The sequence below is a fragment of the Dermacentor albipictus genome, chromosome 10, assembly GCF_038994185.2.
Source record: "Dermacentor albipictus isolate Rhodes 1998 colony chromosome 10, USDA_Dalb.pri_finalv2, whole genome shotgun sequence".
NCBI classification, from domain to species: domain Eukaryota; kingdom Metazoa; phylum Arthropoda; class Arachnida; order Ixodida; family Ixodidae; genus Dermacentor; species Dermacentor albipictus.
This window is the reverse complement of record NC_091830.1, coordinates 39,095,000-39,110,267: the sequence shown is the minus strand read 5'-3', so window position 1 is coordinate 39,110,267 and position 15,268 is coordinate 39,095,000. Positions and strand designations below refer to the sequence as shown.

The 15,268-nt window shown below is 44.4% G+C and overlaps 2 non-coding genes across 2 annotated transcripts; both read left to right on the top strand.

Moving 5' to 3' along the window:
* Nucleotides 1-202: 202 nt before the first annotated feature.
* Nucleotides 203-286, top strand: TRNAL-CAG (transfer RNA leucine (anticodon CAG)). The gene has a single exon. It is a non-coding gene; the product is annotated as a tRNA-Leu (tRNA).
* Nucleotides 287-1,443: 1,157 nt separating this feature from the next.
* On the top strand, nt 1,444-1,527 carry TRNAL-CAG (transfer RNA leucine (anticodon CAG)). Its single transcript has one exon. It is a non-coding gene; the product is annotated as a tRNA-Leu (tRNA).
* The last annotated feature ends 13,741 nt before the right edge of the window (nt 1,528-15,268 follow it).

The window sequence follows — 15,268 nt, the reverse complement described above, 5'->3', positions numbered from 1 at the left end:
CCGAGTGGGTCTTGGCGTGTGACGTTAAATTTGCTTACGTCTATAGTGGACCAAATAAAGTTGTTTCACTCACCCACCTCTCGTCTCATGGTTATAGAAACGAGTAGGTGGCGCTTCATGTCTTTCCTTTTGCTCTTTTCTTGAAAGCGAAATACTAAAGTACAGGTTGCTCTGTTGGACCTTGCCGCTCAAGCTGCGTCCAGTCAGGATGGCTGAGCGGTCCAAGGAGCTGCGTTCAGGTCGCAGTCCGGTCTTCCGGGCATGGGTTCGAATCCCACTTCTGACATTTTCTTCTTTCTTTAACCTCTCGTCTCATGTTAATAGGAAACAGTAGGTGGCGCTTCATGTCTTTCAGTTTCCTGTTTTCTTGAAAACGCAACGATAAAAATACGGTTGGCTCTGTTCTATATTCGTCTCTTGATACGTCCCGTCAGGATGGTCGAGCGGTCCAGGGGTGCTGCGTTCATGTCGCAGTCTGGAATTCTGGGCGATGGTACGAGTCCCACTTTGGACAATTGTTCTTTTTTTACCTCTCGTCTCATGTTAATAGAAAAGTGTAGGTGGCGCTTCATGACTTTCCCTTTCCTCATTTCTTCAAAACATAACGCTTAAATACGGTTGGCTCTGTTCAATCTACCGATCTTGATACGTCCCGTCAGGATGGCCGAGCGGTCCGAACTTCCGGGCGTGGGTTCGAATCCCCCTTCTGACAATTGTTCTTTTTTTACCTCTCGTCTCAGGTTAATAAAAAACAGTAGGTGGCGCTTCATGTCTTTAATTTTCCTCTTTTCTTGAAAACATAACGCTAAAATACGGTTGGCTCTGTTCTATCTACCGATCTTGATACGTCCCGTCAGGAAGGCCGACTGGTCCAAGGCGCTGCATTCAGGTCGCAGTACGGTCTACAGTGCTTGGCTTCGAATCCAACTTATCACATTTTTTTTCACTTCTGCTCTCATGTTAATAGAAAAGAGTAGGTAGCGCTTCATGTCTTTCATTTTCCTCTTTTCTTGAAAACAAAATGCTAAAGTACGGGTGGCTCTGTTGGACCTTCCGCTCAAGATGCGTCCAGTCAGGATGGCCGAGCGGTCCATGGCACTGCGTTCAGGTCGCAGTCTGGCCTTCCGGACGTCGGTTCGAATCCCCCTTCTGACAATTGTTGGTTTTTACCTCTCGTCTCAGGTTAATAGAAAAGAGTAGGTGGCAGTTGATGTCTTTCCCTTTTCTGTTTTCTTGAAAACACAGCGCTAAAATACGGGCTTTGTTTCATCTTCCGATCTTGATACGTCCCGTCAGGAAGGCCGAGAGGTCCAAGGCACTGCATTCAGGTCGCAGATAGAAAGGAGTAGGTGGCGCACCATGTCTTTCCTTTTCCTCCTTTCGTGAAAACGAAATGCTAAAGTACGGGTGGCTCTGTAGGACCTTCCACTCAAGATGTGTCCAGTTAGGATGGCCGAGCGGTGCAAAGCACTGCGTTCAGGTCGCAGTCCGGTCTTCCGGGCGTGGGTTCGAATCCCACTTCTGACAATTGTTCTTTTTTACCTCTCGTCTCATGTTAATAGGAAATAGCAGGTGGCACTTCATGTCTTTCATTTTCCTGTTTTCTTGAAAACGCAACGATAAAATACGGTTGGCTCTGTTCTATATTCCTCTCTTGATACGTCCCGTCAGGATGGTCGAGCGGTCCATGGCGCTGCGTTCAGGTCGCAGTCTGGTATTCTGGGCGACGGTTCCAATCACACTTTCGACAATTTTTCTTTTTTTACCTCTCGACTCATGTTGATAGAAAAGTGTAGGTGGCACTTCATATCTTTCCTTTTCCTCTTTCCTTGAAAACATAACGCTAAAATACAGTTGGCTCTGTTTAATCTGCCGATATTGTTACGTCCCGTCAGGATGGCCGAGCGGGCCAAGACACTTTGTTCAGGTCGCGGTCCGGTCTTCCGGGTGTGGGTTCGAATCCCCCTTCTGACAATTGTTCTTTTTTACCGCTCGTCTCATGTTAATAGAAAAGTGTAGGTGGCGCTTCACGTCTTTCCTTTTGCTCTTTTCTTGAAAACACAACGCTAAAATACGGTTGGCTCTGTTCCATCTTCCGATTTTGATACGTCCCTTGAGGATGGCGGAGCGGTGCAAGGCAATGCGTTCAGGTCGCGGGATGGTCTTTCGTCCTTGGCTTCGAATCCCACTTATCACAATCCTTTTTTTTTCACCTCTGCTCTCATGTTAACAGAAAAGAGTAGGTGACGCTTCATGTTTTTCATTTTCCTCCTTTCTTGAAAACTAAATGCAAAGTACGGGTGCCTCTGCTGCACCTTCCATTCTGGGTGCGTCCAGTCAGGATGGCCGAGCGGTCCAAGACGCTGCGTTCAGGTCGCAGTGCGGTCTTCTGGGTGTGGGTTCAAGTCCCACTTCTAACTATTTCTGTCCATGTCCCATGCTGTTTTTGTGGTCCATTTGTTCGTGCAGTTAAACAATGTTGGCTAATGCGTACCAACTTGCCAAACAACAAGTCCTTCTAAACTATATAGGCTTACTGTTTTTTTTCATTTTTTCTCTAGAAAATAAGCTGTTCCTGTTCATTCATTCATTGCACAAACTGGCCCCTACGCATGCGTGTGGAGTGATGTACGCGAAGAAGCCGCACTTTCTAGAAACAATATTTTTCTTGGTGCAGACAATATTTCCATGGGCTATAGGCGTACCGTTCTTTAGATTTTGAGGGAAAAAATATTCTTTGCCTAATCGTTTATTTATCGCGTTAACAGGCGTCTGCGCATGCCCTGGAACTGATACATGCGGAGAACCAGCGCCCTCGAGGCACTTTATTTTTCGTCCCAAAATTAATATTTTCATGGGCTATAGGCTTACCGTTTTTTTTTGATTTTGAGGGAAAAATTATTCTTTGCCTAATCGTTTATTTATCGCGTTAAACGACGTCTGCGCAGGCCCTGCGACTGATACATGCGGAGAACCAGCGCCCTCGAGGCACTTTATTTTTCGTCCCAAAAATGATATTTTCATGGGCTATAGGCTTACCGTTTTTTCGATTTTGAGGGAAAAAATATTCTTTGCCAAATCGTTTATTTAACGCGTTAAACGGCGTCTGCGCATGCCCTGGGACTAATACATGCGGAGAACCAGTGTCCTCGAGGCACTTTGTTTTTCGTCCCAAAATTAATATTTTCATGGGCTATAGGCTTACCGTTTTTTCGATTTTGAGGGAAAAAATATTCTTTGCTTAATCGTTTCTTTAACGCGTTAAACGGCGTCTGCGCATGCCCTGGGACTATTACATGCGGAGAACCAGTGTGCTCGAGGCACTTTATTTTTCGTCCCAAAATTAATATTTTCATGGACTATAGGCTTACCGTTTTTTCGATTTTGAGGGAAAAATTGTTCTTTGCCTAATCGTTTATTCAACGCGTTAAACGGCGTCTGCGCATGCCCTGGGACTAATACATGCGGAGAACCAGCGCCCACGAGGAACTTTGTTTTTCGTCCCAAAATTAATATTTTCATGGGCTATAGGCTTACCGTTTTTTCGATTTTGAGGGAAAAAAATATTCTTTGCCTAATCGTTTATTTAACGCGTTAAACGGCGTCTGCGCATGCTCTGGGACTAATACATGCGGAGAACCAGTGTCCTCGAGGCACTTTGTTTTTCGTCCCAAAATTAATATTTTCATGGGCTATAGGCTTACCGTTTTTTCGATTTTGAGGGAAAAAATATTCTTTGCTTAATCGTTTCTTTAACGCGTTAAACGGCGTCTGCGCATGCCCTGGGACTATTACATGCGGAGAACCAGTGTGCTCGAGGCACTTTATTTTTCGTCCCAAAATTAATATTTTCATGGACTATAGGCTTACCGTTTTTTCGATTTTGAGGGAAAAAATATTCTTTGCCTAATCGTTTATTTAACGCGTTAAACGGCGTCTGCGCATGCCCTGGGACTAATACATGCGGAGAACCAGTGTCCTCGCGGCACTTTATTTTTCGTCCCAAAATTAACATTTTCTTGGGCTATAGGCTTACCGTTTTTTCGATTTTGAGGGAAAAATTATTCCTTGCCTAATCGGTTATTTAACGCGTTAAACGGCATCTGCGCATGCCCTGGGACTAATACATGCGGAGAACCAGCGCCCTCGAGGCACTTTATTTTTTATCCCAAAAATGATATTTTCATGGGCTATAGGCTTACCGTTTTTTCAATTTTGAGGGAAAAATTATTCTTTGCCAAATCGGGTATTTAACGCGTTAAACGGCGTCTGCGCATGCCCCGGGACTAATACATGCGGAGAACCAGCTCCCTCGAGGCACTTTATTTTTCGTCCCAAAAATGATATTTTCATGGGCTATAGGCTTACCGTTTTTTCGATTTTGAGGGAAAAATTATTCTTTGCCTAATCGGTTATTTAACGCGTTAAACGGCATCTGCGCATGCCCTGGGACTAATACATGCGGAGAACCAGCGCCCTCGAGGCACTTTATTTTTCACCCCAAAAATGATATTTTCGTGGGCTATAGGCTTACCGTTTTTTCGATTTTGAGGGAAAAATTATTCTTTGCCTAATCGGTTATTTAACGCGTTAAACGGCGTCTGCGCATGCCCCGGGACTAATACATGCGGAGAACCAGCGCCCTCGAGGCACTTTATTTTTCGTCCCAAAAATGATATTTTCGTGGGCTATAGGCTTACCGTTTTTTCGATTTTGAGGGAAAAATTATTCTTTGCCTAATCGGTTATTTAACGCGTTAAACGGCGTCTGCGCATGCCCTGGGACTAATACATGCGGAGAACCAGCGCCCTCGAGGCACTTTATTTTTCGTCCCAAAAATGATATTTTCGTGGGCTATAGGCTTACCGTTTTTTCGATTTTGAGGGAAAAATTATTCTTTGCCTAATCGGGTATTTAACGCGTTAAACGGCGTCTGCGCATGCCCCGGGACTAATACATGCGGAGAACCAGCGCCCTCGAGGCACTTTATTTTTCGTCCCAAAAATGATATTTTCGTGGGCTATAAGCTTACCGTTTTTTCGATTTTGAGGGAAAAATTATTCTTTGCTTAATCGGGTATTTAACGCGTTAAACGGCATCTGCGCATGCCCTGGGACTAATACATGCGGAGAACCAGCGCCCTCGAGGCACTTTATTTTTCGTCCCAAAAATGATATTTTCGTGGGCTATAGGCTTACCGTTTTTTCGATTTTGAGGGAAAAATTATTCTTTGCCTAATCGGTTATTTAACGCGTTAAACGGCGTCGGCGCATGCCCCGGGACTAATACATGCGGAGAACCAGCGCCCTCGAGGCACTTTATTTTTCGTCCCAAAAATGATATTTTCGTGGGCTATAGGCTTACCGTTTGTTCGATTTTGAGGGAAAAATTATTCTTTGCCTAATCGGTTATTTAACGCGTTAAACGGCGTCGGCGCATGCCCCGGGACCAATACATGCGGAGAACCAGCGCCCTCGAGGCACTTTATTTTTCGTCCCAAAAATGATATTTTCGTGGGCTATAGGCTTACCGTTTTTTCGATTTTGAGGGAAAAATTATTCTTTGCCTAATCGGTTATTTAACGCGTTAAACGGCGTCGGCGCATGCCCCGGGACTAATACATGCGGAGAACCAGCGCCCTCGAGGCACTTTATTTTTCGTCCCAAAAATGATATTTTCGTGGGCTATAGGCTTACCGTTTTTTCGATTTTGAGGGAAAAATTATTCTTTGCCTAATCGGTTATTTAACGCGTTAAACGGCGTCGGCGCATGCCCCGGGACTAATACATGCGGAGAACCAGCGCCCTCGAGGCACTTTATTTTTCGTCCCAAAAATGATATTTTCGTGGGCTATAGGCTTACCGTTTTTTTTGGATTTTGAGGGAAAAATTATTCTTTGCCTAATCGGGTATTTAACGCGTTAAACGGCGTCTGCGCATGCCCTGGGACTAATACATGCGGAGAACCAGCGCCCGCGAGGCACTTTATTTTTCGTCCCAAAAATGACATTTTCGTGGGCTATAGGCTTACCGTTTTTTAGATTTTGAGGGAAAAATTATTCTTTGCCTAATCGGGTATTTAACGCGTTAAACGGCGTCTGCGCATGCCCCGGGACTAATACATGCGGAGAACCAGCGCCCTCGAGGCACTTTATTTTTCGTCCCAAAAATGATATTTTCATGGGCTCTAGGCTTACCGTTTTTTCGATTTTGAGGGAAAAATTATTCTTTGCCTAGTCGGTTATTTAACGCGTTAAACGGCGTCTGCGCATGCCCTGGGACTAATACATGCGGAGAACCAGTGTCCTCGCGGCACTTTATTTTTCGTCCCAAAATTAACATTTTCTTGGGCTATAGGCTTACCGTTTTTTCGATTTTGAGGGAAAAATTATTCCTTGCCTAATCGGTTATTTAACGCGTTAAACGGCATCTGCGCATGCCCTGGGACTAATACATGCGGAGAACCAGCGCCCTCGAGGCACTTTATTTTTTATCCCAAAAATGATATTTTCATGGGCTAAAGGCTTACCGTTTCTTCAATTTTGAGGGAAAAATTATTCTTTGCCTAATCGGGTATTTAACGCGTTAAACGGCGTCTGCGCATGCCCCGGGACTAATACATGCGGAGAACCAGCTCCCTCGAGGCACTTTATTTTTCGTCCCAAAAATGATATTTTCATGGGCTATAGGCTTACCGTTTTTTCGATTTTGAGGGAAAAATTATTCTTTGCCTAATCGGTTATTTAACGCGTTAAACGGCGTCGGCGCATGCCCCGGGACTAATACATGCGGAGAACCAGCGCCCTCGAGGCACTTTATTTTTCGTCCCAAAAATGATATTTTCGTGGGCTATAGGCTTACCGTTTTTTCGATTTTGAGGGAAAAATTATTCTTTGCCTAATCGGTTATTTAACGCGTTAAACGGCGTCGGTGCATGCCCCGGGACTAATACATGCGGAGAACCAGCGCCCTCGAGGCACTTTATTTTTCGTCCCAAAAATGATATTTTCGTGGGCTATAGGCTTACCGTTTTTTCGATTTTGAGGGAAAAATTATTCTTTGCCTAATCGGTTATTTAACGCGTTAAACGGCGTCGGCGCATGCCCCGGGACTAATACATGCGGAGAACCAGCGCCCTCGAGGCACTTTATTTTTCGTCCCAAAAATGATATTTTCGTGGGCTATAGGCTTACCGTTTTTTTTGGATTTTGAGGGAAAAATTATTCTTTGCCTAATCGGGTATTTAACGCGTTAAACGGCGTCTGCGCATGCCCTGGGACTAATACATGCGGAGAACCAGCGCCCGCGAGGCACTTTATTTTTCGTCCCAAAAATGACATTTTCGTGGGCTATAGGCTTACCGTTTTTTAGATTTTGAGGGAAAAATTATTCTTTGCCTAATCGGGTATTTAACGCGTTAAACGGCGTCTGCGCATGCCCCGGGACTAATACATGCGGAGAACCAGCGCCCTCGAGGCACTTTATTTTTCGTCCCAAAAATGATATTTTCATGGGCTCTAGGCTTACCGTTTTTTCGATTTTGAGGGAAAAATTATTCTTTGCCTAGTCGGTTATTTAACGCGTTAAACGGCGTCTGCGCATGCCCTGGGACTAATACATGCGGAGAACCAGTGTCCTCGCGGCACTTTATTTTTCGTCCCAAAATTAACATTTTCTTGGGCTATAGGCTTACCGTTTTTTCGATTTTGAGGGAAAAATTATTCCTTGCCTAATCGGTTATTTAACGCGTTAAACGGCATCTGCGCATGCCCTGGGACTAATACATGCGGAGAACCAGCGCCCTCGAGGCACTTTATTTTTTATCCCAAAAATGATATTTTCATGGGCTAAAGGCTTACCGTTTCTTCAATTTTGAGGGAAAAATTATTCTTTGCCTAATCGGGTATTTAACGCGTTAAACGGCGTCTGCGCATGCCCCGGGACTAATACATGCGGAGAACCAGCTCCCTCGAGGCACTTTATTTTTCGTCCCAAAAATGATATTTTCATGGGCTATAGGCTTACCGTTTTTTCGATTTTGAGGGAAAAATTATTCTTTGCCTAATCGGTTATTTAACGCGTTAAACGGCATCTGCGCATGCCCTGGGACTAATACATGCGGAGAACCAGCGCCCTCGAGGCACTTTTTTTTTTATCCCAAAAATGATATTTTCATGGGCTATAGGCTTACCGTTTTTTCAATTTTGAGGGAAAAATTATTCTTTGCCTAATCGGGTATTTAACGCGTTAAACGGCGTCTGCGCATGCCCCGGGACTAATACATGCGGAGAACCAGCGCCCTCGAGGCACTTTATTTTTCGTCCCAAAAATGATATTTTCATGGGCTATAGGCTTACCGTTTTTTCGATTTTGAGGGAAAAATTATTCTTTGCCTAATCGGTTATTTAACGCGTTAAACGGCATCTGCGCATGCCCTGGGACTAATACATGCGGAGAACCAGCGCCCTCGAGGCACTTTATTTTTCATCCCAAAAATGATATTTTCGTGGGCTATAGGCTTACCGTTTTTTCGATTTTGAGGGAAAAATTATTCTTTGCCTAATCGGTTATTTAACGCGTTAAACGGCGTCTGCGCATGCCCCGGGACTAATACATGCGGAGAACCAGCGCCCTCGAGGCACTTTATTTTTCGTCCCAAAAATGATATTTTCGTGGGCTATAGGCTTACCGTTTTCTCGATTTTGAGGGAAAAATTATTCTTTGCCTAATCGGTTATTTAACGCGTTAAACGGCGTCTGCGCATGCCCCGGGACTAATACATGCGGAGAACCAGCGCCCTCGAGGCACTTTATTTTTCATCCCAAAAGTGATATTTTCGTGGGCTATAGGCTTACCGTTTTTTCGATTTTGAGGGAAAAATTATTCTTTGCCTAATCGGTTATTTAACGCGTTAAACGGCGTCTGCGCATGCCCTGGGACTAATACATGCGGAGAACCAGCGCCCTCGAGGCACTTTATTTTTCGTCCCAAAAATGATATTTTCGTGGGCTATAGGCTTACCGTTTTTTCGATTTTGAGGGAAAAATTATTCTTTGCCTAATCGGGTATTTAACGCGTTAAACGGCGTCTGCGCATGCCCCGGGACTAATACATGCGGAGAACCAGCGCCCTCGAGGCACTTTATTTTTCGTCCCAAAAATGATATTTTCGTGGGCTATAGGCTTACCGTTTTTTCGATTTTGAGGGAAAAATTATTCTTTGCCTAATCGGTTATTTAACGCGTTAAACGGCGTCTGCGCATGCCCTGGGACTAATACATGCGGAGAACCAGCGCCCTCGAGGCACTTTATTTTTCGTCCCAAAAATGATATTTTCGTGGGCTATAGGCTTACCGTTTTTTCGATTTTGAGGGAAAAATTATTCTTTGCCTAATCGGGTATTTAACGCGTTAAACGGCGTCTGCGCATGCCCCGGGACTAATACATGCGGAGAACCAGCGCCCTCGAGGCACTTTATTTTTCGTCCCAAAAATGATATTTTCATGGGCTCTAGGCTTACCGTTTTTTCGATTTTGAGGGAAAAATTATTCTTTGCCTAGTCGGTTATTTAACGCGTTAAACGGCGTCTGCGCATGCCCTGGGACTAATACATGCGGAGAACCAGTGTCCTCGCGGCACTTTATTTTTCGTCCCAAAATTAACATTTTCTTGGGCTATAGGCTTACCGTTTTTTCGATTTTGAGGGAAAAATTATTCCTTGCCTAATCGGTTATTTAACGCGTTAAACGGCATCTGCGCATGCCCTGGGACTAATACATGCGGAGAACCAGCGCCCTCGAGGCACTTTATTTTTTATCCCAAAAATGATATTTTCATGGGCTAAAGGCTTACCGTTTCTTCAATTTTGAGGGAAAAATTATTCTTTGCCTAATCGGGTATTTAACGCGTTAAACGGCGTCTGCGCATGCCCCGGGACTAATACATGCGGAGAACCAGCTCCCTCGAGGCACTTTATTTTTCGTCCCAAAAATGATATTTTCATGGGCTATAGGCTTACCGTTTTTTCGATTTTGAGGGAAAAATTATTCTTTGCCTAATCGGTTATTTAACGCGTTAAACGGCATCTGCGCATGCCCTGGGACTAATACATGCGGAGAACCAGCGCCCTCGAGGCACTTTATTTTTTATCCCAAAAATGATATTTTCATGGGCTATAGGCTTACCGTTTTTTCAATTTTGAGGGAAAAATTATTCTTTGCCTAATCGGGTATTTAACGCGTTAAACGGCGTCTGCGCATGCCCCGGGACTAATACATGCGGAGAACCAGCGCCCTCGAGGCACTTTATTTTTCGTCCCAAAAATGATATTTTCATGCGCTATAGGCTTACCGTTTTTTCGATTTTGAGGGAAAAATTATTCTTTGCCTAATCGGTTATTTAACGCGTTAAACGGCATCTGCGCATGCCCTGGGACTAATACATGCGGAGAACCAGCGCCCTCGAGGCACTTTATTTTTCATCCCAAAAATGATATTTTCGTGGGCTATAGGCTTACCGTTTTTTCGATTTTGAGGGAAAAATTATTCTTTGCCTAATCGGTTATTTAACGCGTTAAACGGCGTCTGCGCATGCCCCGGGACTAATACATGCGGAGAACCAGCGCCCTCGAGGCACTTTATTTTTCGTCCCAAAAATGATATTTTCGTGGGCTATAGGCTTACCGTTTTCTCGATTTTGAGGGAAAAATTATTCTTTGCCTAATCGGTTATTTAACGCGTTAAACGGCGTCTGCGCATGCCCCGGGACTAATACATGCGGAGAACCAGCGCCCTCGAGGCACTTTATTTTTCATCCCAAAAGTGATATTTTCGTGGGCTATAGGCTTACCGTTTTTTCGATTTTGAGGGAAAAATTATTCTTTGCCTAATCGGTTATTTAACGCGTTAAACGGCGTCTGCGCATGCCCTGGGACTAATACATGCGGAGAACCAGCGCCCTCGAGGCACTTCATTTTTCGTCCCAAAAATGATATTTTCGTGGGCTATAGGCTTACCGTTTTTTCGATTTTGAGGGAAAAATTATTCTTTGCCTAATCGGGTATTTAACGCGTTAAACGGCGTCTGCGCATGCCCCGGGACTAAGACATGCGGAGAACCAGCGCCCTCGAGGCACTTTATTTTTCGTCCCAAAAATGATATTTTCGTGGGCTATAAGCTTACCGTTTTTTCGATTTTGAGGGAAAAATTATTCTTTGCTTAATCGGGTATTTAACGCGTTAAACGGCATCTGCGCATGCCCTGGGACTAATACATGCGGAGAACCAGCGCCCTCGAGGCACTTTATTTTTCGTCCCAAAAATGATATTTTCGTGGGCTATAGGCTTACCGTTTTTTCGATTTTGAGGGAAAAATTATTCTTTGCCTAATCGGTTATTTAACGCGTTAAACGGCGTCGGCGCATGCCCCGGGACTAATACATGCGGAGAACCAGCGCCCTCGAGGCACTTTATTTTTCGTCCCAAAAATGATATTTTCGTGGGCTATAGGCTTACCGTTTTTTCGATTTTGAGGGAAAAATTATTCTTTGCCTAATCGGTTATTTAACGCGTTAAACGGCGTCGGCGCATGCCCCGGGACTAATACATGCGGAGAACCACCGCCCTCGAGGCACTTTATTTTTCGTCCCAAAAATGATATTTTCGTGGGCTATAGGCTTACCGTTGTTTCGATTTTGAGGGTAAAATTATTCTTTGCCTAATCGGTTATTTAACGCGTTAAACGGCGTCGGCGCATGCCCCGGGACTAATACATGCGGAGAACCAGCGCCCTCGAGGCACTTTATTTTTCGTCCCAAAAATGATATTTTCGTGGGCTATAGGCTTACCGTTTTTTCGATTTTGAGGGAAAAATTATTCTTTGCCTAATCGGTTATTTAACGCGTTAAACGGCGTCGGCGCATGCCCCGGGACTAATACATGCGGAGAACCAGCGCCCTCGAGGCACTTTATTTTTCGTCCCAAAAATGATATTTTCGTGGGCTATAGGCTTACCGTTTTTTCGATTTTGAGGGAAAAATTATTCTTTGCCTAATCGGGTATTTAACGCGTTAAACGGCGTCGGCGCATGCCCCGGGACTAATACATGCGGAGAACCACCGCCCTCGAGGCACTTTATTTTTCGTCCCAAAAATGATATTTTCGTGGGCTATAAGCTTACCGTTTTTTCGATTTTGAGGGAAAAATTATTCTTTGCCTAATCGGTTATTTAACGCGTTAAACGGCGTCGGCGCATGCCCCGGGACTAATACATGCGGAGAACCAGCGCCCTCGAGGCACTTTATTTTTCGTCCCAAAAATGATATTTTCGTGGGCTATAGGCTTACCGTTTTTTCGATTTTGAGGGAAAAATTATTCTTTGCCTAATCGGTTATTTAACGCGTTAAACGGCGTCGGCGCATGCCCCGGGACTAATACATGCGGAGAACCAGCGCCCTCGAGGCACTTTATTTTTCGTCCCAAAAATGATATTTTCGTGGGCTATAGGCTTACCGTTTTTTCGATTTTGAGGGAAAAATTATTCTTTGCCTAATCGGTTATTTAACGCGTTAAACGGCGTCGGCGCATGCCCCGGGACTAATACATGCGGAGAACCAGCGCCCTCGAGGCACTTTATTTTTCGTCCCAAAAATGATATTTTCGTGGGCTATAGGCTTACCGTTTTTTTTTGGATTTTGAGGGAAAAATTATTCTTTGCCTAATCGGGTATTTAACGCGTTAAACGGCGTCTGCGCATGCCCCGGGACTAATACATGCGGAGAACCAGCGCCCTCGAGGCACTTTATTTTTCGTCCCAAAAATGATATTTTCATAGGCTTACCGTTTTTTCGATTTTGAGGGAAAAATTATTCTTTGCCTAATCGGTTATTTAACGCGTTAAACGGCGTCGGCGCATGCCCCGGGACTAATACATGCGGAGAACCAGCGCCCTCGAGGCACTTTATTTTTAGTCCCAAAAATGATATTTTCGTGGGCTATAGGCTTACCGTTTTCTCGATTTTGAGGGAAAAATTATTCTTTGCCTAATCGGTTATTTAACGCGTTAAACGGCGTCTGCGCATGCCCCGGGACTAATACATGCGGAGAACCAGCGCCCTCGAGGCACTTTATTTTTCATCCCAAAAGTGATATTTTCGTGGGCTATAGGCTTACCGTTTTTTCGATTTTGAGGGAAAAATTATTCTTTGCCTAATCGGTTATTTAACGCGTTAAACGGCGTCTGCGCATGCCCTGGGACTAATACATGCGGAGAACCAGCGCCCTCGAGGCACTTTATTTTTCGTCCCAAAAATGATATTTTCGTGGGCTATAGGCTTACCGTTTTTTCGATTTTGAGGGAAAAATTATTCTTTGCCTAATCGGGTATTTAACGCGTTAAACGGCGTCTGCGCATGCCCCGGGACTAATACATGCGGAGAACCAGCGCCCTCGAGGCACTTTATTTTTCATCCCAAAAGTGATATTTTCGTGGGCTATAGGCTTACCGTTTTTTCGATTTTGAGGGAAAAATTATTCTTTGCCTAATCGGTTATTTAACGCGTTAAACGGCGTCTGCGCATGCCCTGGGACTAATACATGCGGAGAACCAGCGCCCTCGAGGCACTTTATTTTTCGTCCCAAAAATGATATTTTCGTGGGCTATAGGCTTACCGTTTTTTCGATTTTGAGGGAAAAATTATTCTTTGCCTAATCGGGTATTTAACGCGTTAAACGGCGTCTGCGCATGCCCCGGGACTAATACATGCGGAGAACCAGCGCCCTCGAGGCACTTTATTTTTCGTCCCAAAAATGATATTTTCGTGGGCTATAGGCTTACCGTTTTTTCGATTTTGAGGGAAAAATTATTCTTTGCCTAATCGGTTATTTAACGCGTTAAACGGCGTCTGCGCATGCCCTGGGACTAATACATGCGGAGAACCAGCGCCCTCGAGGCACTTTATTTTTCGTCCCAAAAATGATATTTTCGTGGGCTATAGGCTTACCGTTTTTTCGATTTTGAGGGAAAAATTATTCTTTGCCTAATCGGGTATTTAACGCGTTAAACGGCGTCTGCGCATGCCCCGGGACTAATACATGCGGAGAACCAGCGCCCTCGAGGCACTTTATTTTTCGTCCCAAAAATGATATTTTCATGGGCTCTAGGCTTACCGTTTTTTCGATTTTGAGGGAAAAATTATTCTTTGCCTAGTCGGTTATTTAACGCGTTAAACGGCGTCTGCGCATGCCCTGGGACTAATACATGCGGAGAACCAGTGTCCTCGCGGCACTTTATTTTTCGTCCCAAAATTAACATTTTCTTGGGCTATAGGCTTACCGTTTTTTCGATTTTGAGGGAAAAATTATTCCTTGCCTAATCGGTTATTTAACGCGTTAAACGGCATCTGCGCATGCCCTGGGACTAATACATGCGGAGAACCAGCGCCCTCGAGGCACTTTATTTTTTATCCCAAAAATGATATTTTCATGGGCTAAAGGCTTACCGTTTCTTCAATTTTGAGGGAAAAATTATTCTTTGCCTAATCGGGTATTTAACGCGTTAAACGGCGTCTGCGCATGCCCCGGGACTAATACATGCGGAGAACCAGCTCCCTCGAGGCACTTTATTTTTCGTCCCAAAAATGATATTTTCATGGGCTATAGGCTTACCGTTTTTTCGATTTTGAGGGAAAAATTATTCTTTGCCTAATCGGTTATTTAACGCGTTAAACGGCATCTGCGCATGCCCTGGGACTAATACATGCGGAGAACCAGCGCCCTCGAGGCACTTTATTTTTTATCCCAAAAATGATATTTTCATGGGCTATAGGCTTACCGTTTTTTCAATTTTGAGGGAAAAATTATTCTTTGCCTAATCGGGTATTTAACGCGTTAAACGGCGTCTGCGCATGCCCCGGGACTAATACATGCGGAGAACCAGCGCCCTCGAGGCACTTTATTTTTCGTCCCAAAAATGATATTTTCATGCGCTATAGGCTTACCGTTTTTTCGATTTTGAGGGAAAAATTATTCTTTGCCTAATCGGTTATTTAACGCGTTAAACGGCATCTGCGCATGCCCTGGGACTAATACATGCGGAGAACCAGCGCCCTCGAGGCACTTTATTTTTCATCCCAAAAATGATATTTTCGTGGGCTATAGGCTTACCGTTTTTTCGATTTTGAGGGAAAAATTATTCTTTGCCTAATCGGTTATTTAACGCGTTAAACGGCGTCTGCGCATGCCCCGGGACTAATACATGCGGAGAACCAGCGCCC